Source organism: Cricetulus griseus, assembly GCF_003668045.3.
Source record: "Cricetulus griseus strain 17A/GY chromosome 1 unlocalized genomic scaffold, alternate assembly CriGri-PICRH-1.0 chr1_1, whole genome shotgun sequence".
Taxonomy (NCBI): domain Eukaryota; kingdom Metazoa; phylum Chordata; class Mammalia; order Rodentia; family Cricetidae; genus Cricetulus; species Cricetulus griseus.
This window is the reverse complement of record NW_023276807.1, coordinates 250,779,014-250,799,858: the sequence shown is the minus strand read 5'-3', so window position 1 is coordinate 250,799,858 and position 20,845 is coordinate 250,779,014. Positions and strand designations below refer to the sequence as shown.

The window sequence follows — 20,845 nt, the reverse complement described above, 5'->3', positions numbered from 1 at the left end:
ACAAGCAGTGAGTTCTTTAATGAATATTACTCATCTAGATTGGAATTCTCGGAAACTTGAGACAGAAGTTTGAAAGCAAAACACAATGGAACACTTATTTGAAGTGTCCATTCTGATGATAACGTCTTTAAGTTTTTCTAGTTTAAAATAAATGAAAATTTCCCAAAATAGTTTAGGAATAGAATTTTGCTCAATATGTAAAGTTTAAAGGTAGCTGGGGAAAGATGAAATTGTACTTCGGTAATTTAATGTCTTTGAAGTATTTACATTTTTCACCATTAGAGTTCTTCTATGACTTGTGAGAGAATTGTAGACACAGTTAACTTAAATGCTACTCATTGAGGTTTAAAGAGAAATCTGGCACTAGGCAATTGTACAGAGATCCACAAGGATGGCTCCAACTGGGACCCTAAGCAATAGTGGAGAGGCTACCTTAAGTGCCCTTCCCCTATAATGAGATTGATGACCTTAAATGTCATCCCAGAGCTGATGGAAGCAGAAGCAAAGATCCATATCCAAGCACTGAGCCAAACTCCTGGATATGTAAATAAGATTGTTTCTAATTTAGATAAAATCTATAAAAAATGTTACTCATGAGGAAAATAATGAGGAAACAAAACCTTTGCTGATGATCACTATCCAACAAATAACACTCTGAAATATTTATACAATACTTACTTTGAGAATTTTGCTTATTCGGATTCTTTAAAACTGAAAATAATTCTTTAATTACAGAACACCTCCCCCCCCAAAAAAAAGACTAAGTAGTTTGCTCCAAGTCCTTTAACTGTTGGTAGAAATGGATTTAGATTCAGGCATTTGGGCAATCTGGCCTTTGTTCTAAGCAATTCCATTTTCTATTGGCCTCAGGAAGGATTGGGTTTGTGGTGATATAAAGATCAAAAAGTTGGGGATGGCTGGTCTAGATTTGCAAGCGTGATCTGATGTGGACACAATCATATATACTTCATATGTAAGTCTTACTGGTGGTTTGTGGTTTCCTGACAACACTCATTCACAGCATGGCAGGGCCTCTTCAAGACTAATCTCACCTTTAGCACTTATCCTTCATGCTCTGGGTGGTCCAGTGGCAACCAACATTTGGTATTTGCAATTAACATAGTTCTTTTTTTTCTCACTGCAATGAGATTTTCTTTCATTAAAGAAAAGTAAAATTTTATGATGTAACAGTCACTTCACACAAGCATAGATTGATGGAAGGGGGAAAATTTTCTAACCTCTTAAAACTTGCATGTTGGTGGCAAAAGAAGGCTAGCAGCCAACATCACTGATAAATAATTCAGTTTTTTGAAGGTGATAAATAGTGTGAGGAAAGGTTGGGGCAGAGAGAACTGAGGAGGAAAAGTGACTGTGCTTGGGGAAAGGTAAGATGAAGTTCCATCTGGAGTATTTGGGAATAGGTGATGGTTGAGTGTGACCTAAAGACAATGAAGGAATTCACCATGTTGTAGTAGCCTTTCTTCTGGGCCAGCTCCCAAATCCTGTCAGGGAGACTTGTGATTCGTTATGAATGCTTGGCCTTCTTTATCTTAGTTCCTGTATTAATTTGTTTCCCTTTATCTACGTTTTGCCTCAGAGCTTTTAACCTTTCTGTTTGTCCTACTCCTGTCTTATGCTTAGTTTTTAGAGATTCTGTTTAAGAGTCTATTTAAAAATTAAATGCCTTCTTATTGTTTTAAGAGTTCTTATTATTCTAGACCAGCAGTCCTTAACTTGTGAGTGGCAACAGATATCCTGCATGTAAGATATTTACATTACAACTCATAATAGTAGCAAAATTACAGTTATGGAGAAGCAACAAAATAATTGTACGGTTGGGGTCACCACAACATGAGAAATTGTATTAAAGGGTCATAGCATTAGGAAGGTTGAAAACCAGTGCTCTAGATGCAAGTCATTTATCAAATTAATGTTTTCCAAATACTTTCTTCAAGAATAAGGTTTGTCTTTTCTGTCACTTAACAGTACCCCTCAAAGAAGGAACAATTTTAATTTTGATGAAGTCCAACTTGCTATTTTTTCTTTCATTGTCTATGCTTTTAGTATCAAATGCAGTCCGACTTGAAGTCACAAAGATTTTTATGATATTTTTTAAAGAAGGAAAATGATTGTATTTCTTTATGTATTTTCAGCCAGGACATCATACTTATTTATCTATTAATTAAATATTTATTGACTGTTTTCTATGTGCTGGGTGCTGCTCTAGGCTCTGATATCAGAGCACATAGCCATCCAAAATCTGTGCCCTTTACAGAGACTATTCATCTAGAGTAGTTTTAGCTCACCCATTCTCTTCTTTTCTTTTTATCTATATTTTAATTGGTTATTTGGGAATTTCACATCATGAACCCCAAGCACAGTCACTTCCCTGACTTCCCATGTGTACCCCCAGAAGAAGGAGGAGGAGGAGGAGAACAAGACGACACATCCAATTTGTGCTGCCAACATACTCACCAGAGCATGGTCAAACTCACGGTGGCTAGCCCCTTAAAGAAAAAACGAGTCCTTCCTCACCTGTACCCCACCAGAAGCCATCAATTATACTCCAGCATCCTTATCACAATCTTTTAAGAGTTCTCTTCAATGGCTTTTTGTGGGGTGTTGGGGTAGAGGTTATCTCAGAAGCCTTCTAGGTCCCTCTTTCACAACTGCAAGTCTGCAATCACCAACACCATGGCAAAAGTAGCTTTCTTGCCCTTTACAGTCAGCAGGAACATGGACCACAGACATTGACATGGTATTCTACATCAGCGTGTGCCATGAACCTCAACATGGTCTCTAGTGGCAGAACAGACCATGGACATCAACATGGCCTCAGGAGGCCATTCACATCAATATGGCCCCATCAGCCGCACAACCCACACACATCAACATAGCTTCAGGCTTCAGCATAGACCACAGACATTTGCATGGCTTTCAGTTGTAACATGGGTAACATGGCAACATCAACATAGAACCCATCTGCAGTAGGGCCATATATCCAGACATTGCTCTTATGGCAGCATGGGCCATGGACATCAACATGGCCCCCGGTGGAAACACTGCTCTCAGATTTCAGCATGGCCTCAGGCAATGGCCCAGGCCAAGGACATCCATAGGGCCTTTGGTGCTGACTTGGGCTAGAGACATCAACATGGCTCCTGGCTGCTGTAGGGTCATGAATCCTCTGGCTTCAACCCAGACTGGGGCAGAAGACAATGGATACCAAAGTGACCTCCAGGAGCAGCACAGACATAGTGATCTTTTGAGGAGGTCTAATCTAGGAAATGAACCATTCTTCATTCTTGAATCTCTGGTCACTGCTCAGAACCAGGGCAATTGTGAGACCTGGCAGTATGTTCAGGGCTGAGTCAGAGTGTAAGCTACAGGCTGCTGTGCAGCACTCTGTCAGCCTGCATCGTCCATGTCCACCTCCTTCCTGCCCCCCATTGAATATTTATTCATCAAGTGGCATTAGAAACTGCAGTGTGTTACACACACACACACACACACACACACACACACACACACATTTTTTGCCCAGACAGTTTTGCATGCAAATATTCATTGCAACAAGTCATTGGTTTCTGAAGCCCCATAAATACTGGACCATTGCTGAGTTTTGTCTAGGCTATCCTACTCTTGCCCAGAGTCAGAGCGATGTTACAACTAGGCAGGATGTTCAGGGGCAGGTTCCATGCCAGCTCCTGGTTGTTGGGCACCTCCCTGCTTTCTTTCTGCCACCTCTAGGCTTGCTAAGCTCAGCCTTTGTGCTTGTAGCCTGTGGAGGGCCCTGCTGCCCCATGCTCTCCATTTCCAAGCAGGGCAAGTGGCACAGGCTGCAACTGCACACCCGGAGCTGGGAGGGCCTAGGGCCAGCCCTAGTCACCAGTGACCTGTGTTTGTGGGAGGTCCAGGGAGCTTCCCATCTCACTGTGAATCTCTGGCTGTCTTGGACCAGGCTGGCTTTGAACTCACAGAGATCCACCTGTCTCTGCCTCCCAAAAGCTGGGATTAAAGGTGTGCACCATTATGCCCTGAGAATGGCACAAAGACTTTTCTAAAATCTAAATTTTTGTAAGAATGTTGTAAAACATTTAGTTTTCATGTTTAGGTCTATTGTCTATTTAAAAACAGATGTTTTCATTTGGTGACAAAATGGTTTACCAATATGAATAGCTAACCAGCTTCGATACTCTTCTAGATACTCGAAATAAAGAAAGAAGTGGCTGCAGCCCACTTTTTAAACTACTGTTATGACACAGGCAAACAATCTAAAAATAGCTCTTGGCAACTGACCTTCTACCACTCTGCTTCAACCAGGTCCGTACAGGTCATGGACAAACCCCAAGTGCTCACATAGAATTTTCCCAGAACATGTGCTTCTCACTGCCCAAGGAACTCCTGGGTGGTAAGCACTGGAGTTTGGGTAGATCCCCTTAAATGAGTGTTCTATAATAGCCTACATGGGTTATTGACATTGTGTAAGAATTAACCTAAGAGTAAATGTAGAATCTGAATGAAGAGTAGGAAAAAAGGCACTTGAGATCCAGTTCAGCTTCCTTTAGATTCATTGTTGTGTTTCTTTCTACAAAGCAGCTACCGTAAACATCACTGATCAAACATTAAATTCTTAATTCATTGACTTCTCATAAAGAATGAATATCGAAATTGAGTTAGAAGGAACATGCTTCTTTTTCCGCTTTGTATTTGTCCTGAAATCTAAGACTTCTCATAGCTGCCTTCCTGCTTGGCCGTTTCCCCCTCCTTAACATCCCCTGAGTACAGGAAACCAGTAGTTTCGAGCATACAGAATTAGTTGTGTTACATATAGAGTCATTCTAATGGTAATGTTTTGCACATTTTTAGTTTCCTTGGACTTTATTTGCAGTACCATTCATTACTTTATTATATCTCAGGGAACAAGACAAAGCACTAATACACGTGACGTTGGTCCTCTGGAATTCAGAACATAATTCAACAACTATAAAAACACTTTTCTGGAAAAAATTCCAAGAGATTGATTGTTTCACTTTCTCCAGTAAGAAAGTGACCAAGGAAAAAAAATCAATCACAATCTTTTTACAAATATGCCTACTATGCACCAAGTGGCTGCTTCCTCTTTTAACAAAATTTATCCATCCATTAGAGTCATAGACAAGTGAACAAAAATGAATTGTCATTTGCCTTATTTTATTAGTGTCATATGAAATTATGGCATGTTATTGACTTCTTCAAGAATATTTTACTTGAGGAGGCACAGTTTAACATGCACAAATCAAGATCAATATTGAATATGCATTAATTCTTTAAAAAATGCTGCTAGGCAATTTTTCTCTACAAATCCCTTGTTGGTATTTATTGTTGTATAAAAAATTATCACCGTGCCCAAAGATAATTTAGCTGAGCTTTAATTACAAACAATGGGTTGCTATTTGCATTACATCCTAGACATATTTACTAACCATTTAACGCATTTGTTCACTTTTTGCCAAAGGAAGTCTAAAAAATTTCAAGTATTTTTGTTGACTCAATCTACTTTAATATCATCACTGTCTTTCCCTTATGGGTCTCTATTAATTAGGGAGTTATTAGGTCATTACTTTTACCTCTAGTGGATTGGTGAACTCCTTTTGTAACCAAGGTTACATTTTAAAAGCTAGTCAGTTGTGTGATACGGACAGCCACTGCTAGCTTATAGACTATTTAACTCATCTGCAGAAGACTGTACATTAAGCAGAGAGATCTGGAAACTCCCAAACCATACTTTGGGTTTAATGGTTCTGTTCAACCTAATGTTCGATTAATTAATTTGTTCCTGTGTCACAGACATCAAGCACTCTCATGACAGTAGGTGCTCATGCTACTGTTTTGCTGTTAATGATGAAAATGAGAGAATGTGTTAATTTAAGCTAATGTAGCATACAGTCCCTTTAAAGTCCCTTTGTGCCTCATCTCTGGCTCCAGCTTCCCTTTACCTTTCAAAGGTTTGCATGTCATCTTCTCGTGTGTGATGTCACTTGAACTTAGATAAGAAATTCCATTTTTCTTTGATTTGTTTCTTTACGGATAAGTTTCTGAACCTTCTGTAAGATCCTATCAAATGTCTCACTGTGAGCATTTCCTTTCCTCCTACCCTTCCTTCCTCTCTCAGTCTCTCCTTCCTTCCCTCTCTTCTTCCTTCTTCCTCTTCTCTCCCTTCTCTTCTTGTTTCATCTCTCCTCTCTCCCTGTGGTGCTGGGCATTGACCCCAGAGCCTTCCGTCTGTTAATCACATCTTCCACCACCAACCTTTGCCTCAACCTTCTACACATACTTCATTAAATAGAATATTAAGTTCTCCAAGAGCAGAGAGCACTTGTTATTCTAATTTGTGTCATTAACAGTCCTACATATAATAGTTTCTGAAAAAATTCTTGATAAAAAGAAAATATTTATTTTTTAAAACAGTGCATATCAGTCTCTTAGTATTTATGTCATTGGTGTACAACAGTATCTTTCAGAGACATGGAATGAAGACTGTAAGAGAATTTGGACAATGGGTCCTGACAAGAGTTAGTGAGCTTACCTTGATTTAGCTGAATGAAAACCTGTAATTTACCCATTTGTGACCAAGGTGATAGAGACTTTGTGTCTCTTTCTGTGTTATGTACATTATTAGTTCCAAGTGGGTCCCCCAAATAGAAATGCTAGAAGACAGCCCATGCCCTACCCAGGCAGGGCTATGACCTGGGAAAGAGGATTGTTACTGGGCAAGCAGACAGCTAAGCTTAAAAATCCTCAGGAATGTTGTAAGGTGGGTCTCTGTTTACCAGGAAAGCCACAATGTCCCTTATCCACCCCCACCAGTCAACTACCCCAAGCAAGGGCATCTTGTTCCTGATTAACTCAAACAGCCTGCAACATATCAAAGTCCCCACACTAAGCCCAAGGCTACTCCACCTTTGTACCCTCTCCTGCTGCTACCTTTCCAATAAGACTGACAAGGCTTTTCTGCAGGTTGCTGTCTTACTCTCTGATGAAGCCAGCAGTTCCTTTTCCCAATAAACTGTTCTTTTTATCCAAGGAGTGGTCAAGTTTGATGGTTTTACTGATGCCTGGGATAGCTTACAATGTAGTTAATATCTTGTATGGTGCTTTGAATGAAAATGGTCCCCATAGACCCACAGTCCGTGGTACTCTTAGAAGGTGCAGCCTTGTTCCAGTAGGGGTCTATTAATATAGTACTGTTGTCAACTGGACATAATCTGGAATCAACTGGGAAGGGTCTCAGTGAGGGACTATCTACACTGGGTTGGCCTGTGGCCTTATCTGTGGGCACTGTCTTGTTAGGTGATGTGGGAAATCAAGCCCACTGTGAGAAGCACTGTTCCCTATGCAGAAATCAAACTGGGACATGTAAGTATATTAAAGTTACTTTGGAGTTACCCTAAAGTGAGCTGTCTTGGAGTTTGTAAACATTTTTTGTCCCTTAATTTCACTAGCTACATGACTTTAAATTTCTTAGTCTCAAAATTTTTCAGCTTTCTCATCTGTAAAAAGAATAATAATGACATCTATTCTGTGGGGCTTGAATGGGAAATGTATGACGCACTTAAGGTGAGACAAGAAATGAGATTTTGCTATATAATGAGTGATACTATTTAACCACCACCATCGTCATTATTACATTTTTTCATGTAACTATTGAATGTTTTTAGGAAACTATAAGAGAAATGGTAAGATTGGAGATGCTATATTGTAAGTTTTTAAGGTCTGAAATAAAAAATTTAGTAACAAATGTCATTGTAGTTCTTAGGGATTTTAATTCTTCTGTATTACATATGCCTATTCAGATAAGAGTGAATATATATATATATATATGTATATATATGTACATATATAATACTCATTAATATATAAGTGAGATAAGTAATGAATTAAGAAGTATAATATTGAATTAAACCATACAGCTCACAAATTGAATCTTTCATGAGAAATTTGTTAAAAGGGGACAAAATAATCTTTACTTAACAATTTAGAATATCAACATTTTAATAATGATAAACTGTGATTAATAAAATCTATGCCACCCACTTATTCACTCATTAAAACACATTCGTTGAGCATTTGTTGTATGCCAAAAACCTTAGGCAGAGACTAGCAGGAAAGGCAGCACACAAGTGGATCTCTATTGTTAAGAAAGACAGTTCCACTGATGGTTAGTCAACAGGTTAACTCATGTCACAGTAGATGTGGGAAGTTGTGAGGGAGTCAGTCATTCACTTCAGGACTGGGAAAAGGAAATGCGAGGCCTGACATATGAAGCCCATGCAAACGTGAACTGGACAAATCAGAAAGGGTCTTCCCAGTGAGTGGGAAGCATGGTAAGTATACCTAATGGAGCTAGTTACTGGGTATGTAAGAGAAAAGGGAGAAAAGGGAGCTGGAGCAGAGGGGAGTGTGCTAGCCCAAGGAATTTTTCACCTGACTGGGGATTAAGGAGGACAGTGAGTACAAGCTCCAATCATGAATCAAACTGCCCAACAGCCTTAAGTTCTTACTCTATCACTTATTAGCTGTGTAAAACCTGTTCACCCAAAGGCTTTGCTTCCCCATTTATAAAATGGGTGCAGACATGGTGACCATTTAACAGATTGTGCATGTGTCTCTGTGTCTGTGGGTGTGTGGGGGGGTTAATAATCTATGTCGAAAGTGTTTAAGAGCCTGATAAGAAAATAAACACTCAACAAACACCAGTCATTGCTATTGTTATAGCAGGAGGTGAATGGTTCCCTCCATCACGTTTGTACTCAGAAGTGCCTCATCATAAGGGGTTGCCAGACTGAGAAAGAGAAGTGGACTGTTGTTATGATAAATCTTTCTGCCAAAGTCACCCGAGCCCTACCGCCACATGGGCGGTCTCCACCAGCGGCCCGAGTTCTGCCCACCGCGTGTATGGACAAAGTAATACAGAGACATATTAGGTACAAAGCTGCTTGGCCAATGACTAGGATTTCTCATCTGTTAGCTCGGTCTTAATTATCATAAACCTATATATTTTATAAGACTTATAGAGGTTGCCTTTTGCTGGCACCCTCTCTTGCTGGTGGCTCACATGGCGCCCCTGGAGGAGGAAGGGGAAAAGGGACACTTCCTGTTTCTACTTGCTCAAATATGAGTCTCCTTGCTATGTCACTTCCTGCCCGGATCACCACTTCTCTACTACATTTCCCAGAATCCTCTTTGACTCCTAGTCCTGCTTAACTTGCTGCTTCATTGGCCAAACAGTATTTTATTTATCATCCAGTAAGACAAACACACAGAAGCACTTCCCCCATCAGCCTGTCAAGTCAGAGTTAAGAGGTGTGAGCAATTCAAGGTGTTCAAGGAATATGAGGTTTCTATGGCAAACACTCAGGACGGTGTGAGACGGAATGACAGTACAACCTAAGGTGTGTGACACTTCCAAGCAGCTGAGTGGCCCAGTTAGACCCGAGTCACAGGAGGACGATCTTCTAGACTTTTGGTGAGACTGATATTGAGGGTAGAATCTGGAAAGGGACACCATCCAGAATCTGTATTATTGGATTAGAACTATCATAGCACCTGAAGAGTTGAATGTGGAACTGTCATGCAGGAGACGCAAATGGGCCGACATTAGGTGGTGAGTGCTTAAGATGGAGAAACTGAGGATGGCGCTAAGTTATCAGGGCGTGTCTGCAGAGTGTCACCAAGATAAGCCAGACTGTGCTGCGGTTGCAAAGAGACCGAGAAACCTCAGTGAGCTGATGTCAGTAGGTTATATGATGTACTTCATGCAGATTCCTGTAGCACAAAGTCTAATAGTCTTAGTAATAAATAGCTGGAGACAGATATTAGGGTTAATGCTGAGGCTCAGAGACGCAGAGCTGCCATTCCGGCTGCACTTGATGGGGATGGAATACAGAGATCACCTGACTCCCTATACCACCTGTAGCGTGAGCAACACATGTGTCAGAGAACCATTCTACTCCCGATTTAAACACAAAGACAGAGTAAGCAGTAGACACGCAAAAAATGATTCCAGAGAAGAAAGATGGGCAACAACTACTAAAGTATGATCTTTAGAAAATAGCTGCTATTCAGAAACGACAGGTTTTAAAATTCCTCCCCTTATTCTTTCTCCTTTGTAATTAGCGATGTTTGGCGTTTGTAAAACCGTCTTTAATATTTCTATTACTAGTAATGGCTTTTCCTACTCACAGGCTAGCTGCGATTTCTATCTATAAAGTTCCGAGTCTCCTCCCTCTGGACCGATTTCTCATGGTATCTTGAGTGTCGGGATGGATTTTTGCTTGTTAGCTCTTGGCTTTAGAGGACTCAGTACTGTGAATTTTGTATTGCTCCTCTCTTGGGTAATAGATAGAGAAGTAATATTCAAAGATCATATAGTATAGAAATCATTTAGCAATTGAGTAAAAGTTTATTAATTTAGAATACATAAGAGAACAGCAAATCTGTCTTCAGGAATAGCCTTGCTGCAGAAGCTTCTTGCTGAAATGAAGTCTTAATGTTTCACAGACAGTGCTTATAATAAACTAAGCTACAAATAGATGATACATAAAATTGTGTAAGTTAATGAAAATATGTCTTTAATGTACTATATGGCAATGTAGGAAAATATATCTTTCAATAACTTCTGAAGTACATTTTAAAGAACCATAAAACTTACACGCACTTTTAGTTTAAAATAGCTACTGCTAACATGCACAAAGAAACTATTTCATTATTTTTTGCTAAATTAAAATCACATGGTTCACATTAGAAGGTCAAAGATTACAAGGAAATAGGATTTACTGTATTGGACCACTGTTTTGGTTACACAAATTTGTGATTAATTCTGAGAAAGCACAGGCTAGCCCTTTTCAGGTTAAAATGATTTTAAGATGAGAAAAAGATTCCTTATTAAAATGGGTAGATGAGCTATGACTATCAGCTATGGCACCCGCATCTCATTTCACCATTTTGGAGTATACCACTGGTGATTAATGTTGGAAAGGTCCATAGATTATTAGCTGTACATGTGAAGTTTGAAGGATTCCCATTTCTTAACCTATATTTCTTTAGCACCGTACACACATCATTTACTGCTATAACTGTGAATGCTGTCTTGGTGAGCTACGGAACAAATATTGCTGTCTAGAGTCTGTAAGGTATATGCTGTTTTAAAAAAATCATACAATTTTTATTCTTTTCTATGAAGTATAGGGGCTCGCTTTTTCCTTAAGCACTTGTTTTCCTGAGTTACCGTCGTAAGTATGGTATCAGCAGGTAGAAACTGAGCGCAGTGTGATTCTTCTAGAAAGCAACCAATGAGAATGCAGTGTACACCGTGCACGTGCTGTGAAACCTTCAGCTACTATTCAGCATAATTTAAACTCAGCAAGTTACTCTGAAGTCTAACCCAAACAGCTCATACTGGGTCATTGTGTGGATCATACTCATGATCGATTGCTCGTTCCCTCTTAAAATAATCCACCGCTTTTGAAATATATCCCTTTTTAGACCCTCTTGGAAAATGAAGATGAGCCCCAATGTATTGAAAGTTCCTATTGTTTTAACTAACAACAACAACAAAAAAATGGTGACTTCACTTGGCTTAATCTAACACTTAAAAAGAATCATTAATTTGTCTTCTGTACAGGATTCAGGTCAGCAGGCTAACTCAAAAATCCCCAAGGGTAGAGTCCAAGTGAATATCTATCCATTATTTTAATGGGACAGACGCAAGGCTGCCTCTGTAGTTCACCAAGGCAGCATTGCAATTACATCCGTAAATGGTGTACAGCATTATGGAAACAAGGATGAAGGCACAGCAATCCTTCACACTTCATATTTGCTCATAGTAATCCACTGACCTCCCCAACATTAATACTGAGTTTAGGTAGGAGGGATTCTGTCAGGCAGGCTCACTCCTCTGTTTCACGAAAGCAAGGGAGTGTTAATCAGCTGTGGGTGGAGTGGGTCTCAGGGCAAGCCTCTGATGGCCAGTCGGAGCTCATCTACAAGAGGGCGGGGGTGGGTCTCCAGGCAAACCTCTGATGGCCAGTCGGAGCTCATCTAGAAAGAAAGCCCAGGCAGTTCCAGCCGGATTCCTTTTAATGTCACAGTTCATTTGCAGAACCATAACTGGAATCAAGAATTAAAAAGCCTTGTATAAAAGTCAGTAACATTAAACCTTTAAGACTCATGTTTCATGTGTCATAAAAAGTCTATGAAAGGATTTTATATTCTGTACAGTGTTTTAGCACTTTCAATCACTTTTTTTCCAGCATAACTTTTGTGAACACTTTTATAGCCTCTAAATGAAAAACTAAACTATGTGTCATTCAAAAAAAAAAAAAAAAACGTTTTATGGATCACAGAATTTAATAAAAGTTCTGCACCATAACAAGTGCCTGATAAACCTTTATTAAAATTCATTAAAAATATTGAAAAATATTTTAACAGAAATTAGACCTCACGTTTTGGTAAACATGACAAATCACTCTTCAAAGGGTATACTTGTTTATCACATATGCAGATTCTCGAGTGGTGAAGGCAAGGAATATAGGACTAAATCTGCTACTCACCACTAGGAAAGCATTTTCTTGTGTTTCATGGGAATAATTTACTTAGTCTCTGGTTTGCAAAAGTCTTTAATAACTATGAAATACTCCCTAGACTTTATATAAATAGAAAATATTTTTGAAAATATATAGTGTGTAAATTAGTATTTTCTTACATTGGAACCTACCAGAGCAACTTTCCTAGTGTGTTTGTGTTCTTATGGCCTGAAATCAGGGAAGGATTTTTCTAACATGATTGAGAATTCAGGCTCCTGAATATATTTTTTTTCATACTGTTTTTATAGGGTAATATATACCTAAAGGCTCTAGGACATTGGTAAATCATAAATTTATTTTATATATGCACATACCCTTTCTAATATTGATGTAAATATGGAAAATACACAAGAATTTACAGATCATGTACATACATATGTTTAAACATACTCCTTCATTAATTTAATTTTAGACAGTAGATATTAGTATATGCACATATATAAGAGAAAATTTTGAAGTTTTTTGGGTGGGTTATTTATGATTTTCATATTGACAATGTTTTCAGGGTGTATACATGAGTGTTGTATAGGCATGAAAGCCTCTAAATGGTAGGTAACCTTGGATTTCCTCTATACTAGTTCTGCAAATGATAATGGATCTCTACAGCAACTCCTTCCAATACAGTGGTCAAGCACCTCTGAATACAACTCCCTGCTGTGGATCTCTGTGTATGGGGCCTATCATTTTAGGTAGAAACATAACCTAGTTAAAATTCCTATGACTAAACCTCCACCAATTAAAAGATTGATATGGCTGAGACTTTAGCAGATGATAGATGAATCATCCCAATTTGTAGATATTAGATAATTATTCTTGGACTTTATACAAGCTTAAAGACTTCTATTAATAATAGGTTTTCATAGTTTGGTTTTATTAAATGCAATCTAGCTTACAATAATAGTTCTTCCAGTATTTTTTAGTACACTCTCATGGCACCTTTTAATAGTAGTGGAGCACATGTCAGGGAAGAAAAGACCCAGAAAAGGGAAATATAGGGTGATTCATCTAGTTTATTTGTTTAAAAAGATGAAATAAGTTTTGGATGGATTATTTGTAGAGAAAACACTCAAAGTTCACAATGATTTCAGGTAGCACAGACCTAACCTAATTCTGCAGTATGTGCGAAGCTTCTGTGTTAATGTCTGCTGTCTTGACAGCAGCCATAATTTATGCTTGTAATTATACTTTTTTTCAGCTGTTTCATATTGTTTCCTTACAGTCATGAAGTCACTATGCAGCAATTTTATTGTCACAAACTGATGAAACATAATGATGATGTGATTGAAAAAAATACTGGACAGAGAATCATAGTATGTTTAAAGGAGATCAGAAGAAAGTCTGTACAACATTATAAACATGTAAGATAAAATATACACACAATAAAAAGTTTATGCATACTGTAGTCTGTTCTCTTTCTTTCTTTCTTTCTTTCTTTCTTTCTTCCTTCCTTTCTTTCTTCTTTTCCTGTTGAGATCATGGATTCAAGGCCAGGCCTTGAGCTACCAAACAAAGGTGGCTTCATTTCATTTTAAGCCACCCTTAGAAAAGAAGATTGCATGAGCTTTCTTGATAAACTATTTGTAAACATATTGGTAAGATTTTTCTACTCACGTTGAATTTTATTTTCTTGTCTCATTTAATTTTTTCTTGAGTTGCTCATCTACTTCTGCCAGATTTCTTCTTTCAAGAACCCTTTCCAAACTGCCACCTACTTTTAAAGTTTGTTTCATTTATTTTCTATTTTATGTGTACGTGTGTTTTGCCTGCATGCATTTGGCTGTGCACCATGTAAGAACAGAGACCAAGGAGGCAAGAAGGTATCAGATCTCCTGGGATTGGAGTTACAGATGTTTGTGAGTGGCCATGTAGGTGCTGGGAACTGAACTTGGGTCCTCTGGAAGAGCAGCTAGTGCTTTTAACCACTGAACCATCTATCCAGCCCCTGGCTACCTACTCATTATTGCTCTGAATTTTCGTACTTTCACTCCAATTTATTTTTCACACTTTGGGAAAGATCTTAAAGTGTAACCCACACCATTTTTTTCATTGCTTAAAATTTTCCAAAAGTTTCATCTTGTCTTCAGAAAAAAGTTTAGATATCTCTACACAACACAGAGACTTATAATCTGGCAATCTCATGTCTCTGTTTCCTGTAAAATTCATTTTAATTCCTCTTAGTCTTTCTTTATACAAATAGTAATAGCTGCCCTATGCTACTGTGTGGCAGACATGCTGAGGAATTTTACAGCTTTCCAGTTTCACTATGTTTGTTGATTCTGCCCCCCCATAAAGTTGAGTTGATTTCTAATGTCCCTTTTCTTAGCAATGTATTTTGTCTTTTTCTGCCAAGAACCAGGAAGCACCAGAAAACAAAATGAAACAAACAAACCAAAAAAATCCCTACAGTGATGGAGCTTGCATTTCACTTTTGTTTCCAAACAGATTTAAAGCAGTAGAATTTGAGCTTATGACTTTAGCTGTAGACTGCCCTTCATCATGAAGCAGGCCTTGATTAATCAGGTGTAAGTCTTAAGCAAAAACCACTAAACTTCCCTGAGGATGAGAGACCTCTGACCCCAAACTCCTCTTTCCTGGGTTTACAACCCGAAGGTTTACATTGCAGAGTTTAGAACTGTCAGTTGCCACAAGTCAACTACTTAAAATAAATTTCTTTGAATTTTAAGTAGATACGCACAGATACACACACAGATGCACACACACACACAGATACACACATAGAAACACACAAACACACACATACACACAGCCACATGCAAACACAGGCACACACGCACACATGGACACACACAGATACACACAGACTCATGAACACATGTAGACACACAGACACAAAGGCACATACACATACACACACATACACAGACAGACAGACACGCGCACACACACACACACACACACACACACACACATAGATACACACATAGACACACAGACATATGAACAAACACATAGACACACACACACACACACACACACACACACACACAAACAGACACCAAGACACAGACACACAAACAAATACACACATAGACACATACTCAGAAACACACAGGCACACAGACACATACAGGTACACACACAGGTACACACACAGGTACACACACACACACACACACACACACACACACACACACACACACACACACACATTTTGTTGTTTCAGTCTTCCCTTGGAGAGCCCAATGCATATATCAGACTCTTTTCCATCTTTTTAATACAGTCTGGACTACTGTATTCCCCTTCCTACATCATTCATCTTTCCTTGCTCCTACCCACATCTTGCTGCTTTCAGGCTCTACAGAAGTCTTTGGACTAGGGATTTACCTTGAGAAAACTAATTCCTCTGCCATAGACCAAGAACATTTTCCTTGAAAGAGGTGGCATAATTTATGCTTAGTTGCAAGGAGCCATTTGGCACTTCCACGATGACATGGATTTGAATTTTGTTTCCAATGTGTGTATTTCAGCTGGGTCAGTTTTCTAGCAGCTTTGTGCTTCAGTTTCCTTGTGGGTCAAATGGGGAGAAGAATTCTGTGTATACCAGAACTGTGGTGAGGACTTGGTGGGCTTATGGTCTAAATGCTCATAGAACACTGGCTACAACTTAATAAGTGCTAAAACTAAATGTTTGTCACACAAGTAATAATTTTATAGCTCCCATTTTAAGCTATTTATCCACAGTTTAAGAGCAGCAGAGATCTGATGATGACCATCCATCTTATAGTGCATTCTCCAAACACTGGAAAAGAATAACATTATTTACCTTTTCCTGTCTATACCTATCATGTATTTTTATCTTCAGAAGAGATGAAATAATACAAGATAAAAGGCAGGAATTAAAGAGCCTATAATCCAAATTGATAATCTGCAGAAATTTTCTGTGATGGGCTAGAAGTAAATATTTTGATTTTGTAAGCCATCCCGTCTCTGTTGTAAACAAGACTATGGTGATGTCAAAGCAGCTACACAAATGGATATGACTGCATCCCAATAAAACTTTATGGAAGTTTTTAATTGACACGTAGTACTTGTTCATATTTATGGGACACAGTGAGATGTTTGATACATGGGTATGATATAGAATACTAAGCACATCCATCACCTTGAGTATTTATTAATTCTAATCATGAGATTAGAAGATATGTTTTCTAGTTACTTGTACAAATATACAACATAATATTGTCAACTACATTCATTAGAGGACCTGAATGTGCTTTTAGTTACTGTACTTTGTGTTTGAACCAGCTTTATCCATCCCCACTCACCACATACCCTTCATAGACTCCGGTAACTACTATTTGATTCTTGCCTTCCATGTTATCTGCCTTTTTAGAGTCTGAAAATGGATTCAGTGGTGCATCATTTGTCGTTCTGTTTGGGGATTTTTTTTTTCTCCCTGCATTATGAGAAACACACGATTTCATCTTTTTTCTTTTCTCTTTTTTCCATTTTGGTGCATGTTATAGATGTATGTATACATGGTATGTGTGTGTGTGTGTGTGTGTGTGTGTGTGTGTGTGTGTGTGTGTGTAGCCTGAGATTAATGTCAGGAATCACCCTCATCACTCTTCTACCTTATTCATCGAGTCTAGTTCTCCCAATCAGACCCAGAGCTTGTGTGTATGACTATACCCTCTAGCCAGCATGTTCTGAAGATCCCCTGATTCTATCTTTTAAAGCTAGAATTATAAGGGAGTCTCCATGCCCATCCAGTATTTATTTATGTGTGTTTTTGAAGATCTGAACTCATGTTCTCATCTTTGTAGTGCAAGTACTTCAACCATTGAGTCACGGGTGTATGCCACATGTCTCTGTTAACCTGCTGGTGGAGATTTAAGTCAGTCCCATATCCTGGCTATTGTGAATACTGATGCAACGAATGGAGAATGCACATATATGTTTAGCATACTGATTTCATTTCTTTTGGATACAGACATAGTGGGGGAGTTGCTGGACCATATGGTACTTCTATTCCTTTTGGGGGCTGTTATGATAAATCTTTCCGCCAAAAGCCGCTGCCACGTGTGAGCTTTACACCAGCAGCCCGCCCGAGTTAGGGCCCAAATGAATACACAGAAACTTGTATTATGTTCAAAGCTGCTTGGCTAATGACTAGGATTCTCATCTGCTATCTCAGTCTTAACTATCATAAATCTATATATTTTATAAGACTTATCTTATCGGATGCCTTATTGGCATCCCTCCTTGCTGGTGGATCACATCCTGCCACTGGAGCAAGAGCGGAGGGGAAAAGAGACCCTTCCTGTTTCTCCTTCGCTTAAATATGAGTCTCTTTGCTATGTCACTTCCTGCCTGGATCACCACGTCTCTACTACATTTCCCAGAATCCTCTTTGACTCCTAGTCCCGTCTAACTTGCAATCTCATTGGCCAAACAGTATTTTATTTAACAATCAATAAGATAAACATACACAGTACATTCCCCATCATCTCCTCTTTTCTGTCTAAATAAAAGGATAACTTATCTTTTATAATAACTGAAGAAAACTATAACCATAACTATCTGTCTTCAACTCTATCAAAGACCACCGAAGGATAATACATAAACTCTAGAATTGACAGAGACTTCTTGCTACCTGGACAGTCACCCAAAGTTCTTCTGTAACGTTGGGGCATCCATCTTCAGCCTATAGGCCACAGTGTGTCTAGCATACTTCTCCATTTTAACAGGAACCCTTCAGTACTGTCTTGTAAGTTCAGCAGTCATTTTCTTGTGGGTCCTGCATGTCCAGTTTATACAGCAACAAACAGTCCAGGCAAGAGCAGTTTCTTACCCAAATGGCTAATCTAGCCATGTTGAAAGCAAATTCCATAACGAGTTTCTTCGGTGCCCACCCTCCTTTCTGATGTAATTGGTGTGTCAGGAGCAGTTGTGTCTCACTGCAAAGAAAAACCCTAAACCATATAAATGCCATATTTCTGTAGGTCTTTGAAAGGTTTGAAGAATACCTAACCATCTCAAATACATCTCTATATTTAGAAAACCTAACTAACCTAATTATAAGTTCTGACTATTATAGGTAAAAGATCTGTATAAACACAATACCTAAACAAGAGGAGACATATACATATCACAAAATTGACCTTAAAGTTGTATCAATAAATGAAAATCTATACCAATGTAAAGTATTCATTCCTATATCCTATTTCCCTTTTCTTTCCTTAAAAAGAGATTGACTATGCTCATTATCATTTATAACTAACCCCATTTAAATGAAAACAAACATTTATAAACAATATTTGGGAATATGGGCGTCGTTCTTTCTAAACTGCTTCCTGCTGATTGGGGGCGATGTTTATACCATTAGGATCATGATAAAACATAGAAACCTGACCAAGTCCTTGTTTTTGTAGTCTGTAAGGCTGTATCATCTCAGCTTCAGGGGGTCTTGCTTGATCAAACCATATTAGTCTGGAAGGAATCCACAGCTTTTCATTTTTCAGTGGAAATACAAGCAAAACCTTTATTTCTAAGTAGCCTGTCCTTAAACTTAAATTTTGAAGTTAGAGCATTTTTAAAATGTATAAGTTGGATTAATTTAGCAGCATTTATAATCAAATGTATTTTAGCAGCAGTAAATCTTTCCTTGGCAATCAAACAATTTAAAGACAACAATATAGTATATATTATCCAGATTCTCTGTGTATTTTCCATCTTTATGTGGCTGTTTTATTACTTTATTTTTACTTTCTTTTGTTTCTTTTTTCCCCGAGACAGAGTTTCTCTGTGGAAATCTGCCTGCCTCTGCTTCCTTCTCTCACAAGCCTACATATATTTTTAAATGCAGTGCAAACCTTTAGAGGTTTTTCTTCATCTGGATCTGTCTTTATCATCTTGGGAGTGCCAAGTCCAACGCCCAAGAGCGCCGGGAAGGCGCGAGCATATGGAAGCTGCTCCAATGCCTCTCAGTGGCCTGACAGGGCAGGCTGTGGCGGCAGGTTTTCCTCTTTCTCTGGGAACCTTGGGGCATGGAGTCATCCTGCTCACTGACACCATTCTGTTACGATAAATCTTTCCGCCAAAAGCTGCTGAGCCCCACTGCCACATGTGCAATTTACACCAGCCGCCCGCCCAAGTTAGGCCCAAATGAACATAGAAACTTGTATTAGGTTCAAAGCTGCTTGGCCAAAGACTAGGATTCCTCATCTCTCAGTCTTAATTATCATAAATCTATATATTTTATAAGACTTATCTTTTCAGAAGCCTTATTGGCTTCCCTCCTTGCTGGTGGATCACATCCTGCTGCTGGAGCAAGAGCGGAGGGGAAAAGGGACACTTCCTGTTTCTCCTTTGCTTAAATATGAGTCTCCTTGCTATGTCACTTCCTGTCTGGATCACCACTTCTCTACTACATTTCCCAGAATCCTCTTTGACTCCTAGTGCCGTCTAACTTGCTGTCTCATTGGCCAAACAGTATTTTATTTAATAATCAATAAGATAAACATACACAGTACATTCCCCATCAGGGGGGAGATTCTCAGAATTGTTCATCATGGCTGTGCCTATCAACAGTGTGCAAGGTTCTTTTTGTTCACCCCCCAGCTTGCTATCATTGTTTTGTATAACAGGTGTTTTAACTGGAGTGAAAAGGTTGTTAAAGAGGTTTTACACTGTATTTTTCCAGATTAGTAATGCTGACCATTTTTCCTATATATGTGTTGATCAGTTACATGCCTTCTTGGTGATAACTATTAATAGCATATATTTTACTTTTTTTTTTTTTGAGACAGGGATCTCTGTGTAGCCTTGGTTATCCTGGAACTCACTGTGTAGACCAGACTTGCCTGGAACTCGGAGATCCGCCTGCCTCTGTCTCCCAATTGCTGGGAATAGAAGCATGCCGCCCCCACTGTTGGGCTTCTGAATATGGGATGCTTTCTGAATTTGCATGTCATCCTTGTGCAGCAGTCATGCTAATTTTTTCTGTATCATTCCAATTTTAGTATACATGCTGCCAAATTGAGCACACTTTTTCATGATAATTTGTCTTTATTTCGATAAGATCCTATAGCGTATTAGTTTCTTTTCTGTTGCTGTGATAGAATACTCACACAAAAGCTACTTCATAAATGGAGGGTTTAATTCTTAATTCGGTTTATCCCAAAAGTGGATACAGTTCATCATGAAAGGGAAAAGAAGTATAAAACCTCAAAGCCCACCACCAATGACAAGTGTCC

At 38.8% G+C, this 20,845-nt stretch overlaps 1 non-coding gene across 1 annotated transcript; it reads right to left on the bottom strand.

The window, feature by feature from the left end:
• Positions 1 to 20,528: 20,528 nt before the first annotated feature.
• On the bottom strand, positions 20,529 to 20,635 carry LOC113833287. The gene has a single exon (XR_003480900.1). It is a non-coding gene; the product is annotated as a U6 spliceosomal RNA (small nuclear RNA).
• Between the last annotated feature and the right edge of the window lie 210 nt (positions 20,636 to 20,845).